Consider the following 1,223-nt stretch of genomic DNA (forward strand, 5'->3'; position numbering starts at 1 on the left):
AGCTAAGCGGCCTGACTGTACCACTGTGGATGTATCACAATCATCTAGCACTGGAGTAGTGCGAGACGCTCCTTTTTGAAGGGAGAGCGGCTGATGAGTTGATTAGCCACAGCTGCCAGCGCCAGAGCGTTCTCCTTGGATCGGCTCTGCCCAGACTGCAAGAGAGAGAGAACACATACCCACCACAACACCAAAACAGACAGAACCCGAAAACCACACAAAATATCACAGTCCTCACATGAGCAATGCTTTAGTTTTGACAACGCCCTGATGTCCTTCATGGGTGAGTTACATTTTTGTGTAAACCTACAATTATTTAACCAAATAAGAATAATAGGAGGAAAAAGATGAAGAAGAAATCAAAACACAGACACATCCAGCCCGTTTTATATTTTTTGATATCCTTAAAACAACAATAATGATAACAGCAGCAACAGTAAAAGAAAAGAAAATTTGTAGCAGCAGTAAAAACAACAATAGTAACAGTAACAACAGCAGCAACAGTAATCATAATTATAACAATACAGAGGAAATAATCTGGTTAAAGGGAGATGCTCTTTCCAGCCAATTTAAATCTGAAACTCTGAACATAACCTGCTCCTGAGCAGGTTAGCTCCACAGCATAAGTTGCCATGGAGATCTAGCCAGGTAAAAAGAGAGCAACCTGGCTTTAAGCTCAACGTACCTCGCTAACCCACTAATCTCTGGAGTGTAGCCCAGCCCTCTGGATATGAATGTAACAAAATAGAAAGTGTGAATTTTTGTCCTATTTTTCAGTCTTATAGAAATGTTTGTTTTCCTGAATGAGGCCAAAGAACATTTTACTGCCTTCGATGTACAATAAAATTTTTGGTTTTTGATTCTACATCAATGTATCATAATGTAGGCTATAGAGAAAAAGGTAGAGAAACAGCACTCTAGCTACTTAAGCTCCACACAGGTATCTGACAAAACACTGTTTACACGTCAGCCGTCATGACACATGACAGAGTTAAAGTGAAACAGGAGACATGTTGAGTCATTGTTAATGTCACAACGTCATTATGAACCTATCTGTGAGCAAGCTCTGCTCAGCCCATTCCTGTAATGTTGCCTGACTGCAGCTTAGTCCTGTGCTATTGAGAAGACAGTGGTGAGGACTGAGGATTGAATGGAGTCAGAGAGAGAGAGTTTAGACTTACTCTCCATGCGTCTGTTTTTCTTGACAAAGTTGTTGATCACAA

This window comes from Stegastes partitus, unplaced genomic scaffold, assembly GCF_000690725.1.
Source record: "Stegastes partitus isolate 25-593 unplaced genomic scaffold, Stegastes_partitus-1.0.2 Scaffold1112, whole genome shotgun sequence".
NCBI classification, from domain to species: Eukaryota; Metazoa; Chordata; class Actinopteri; family Pomacentridae; genus Stegastes; species Stegastes partitus.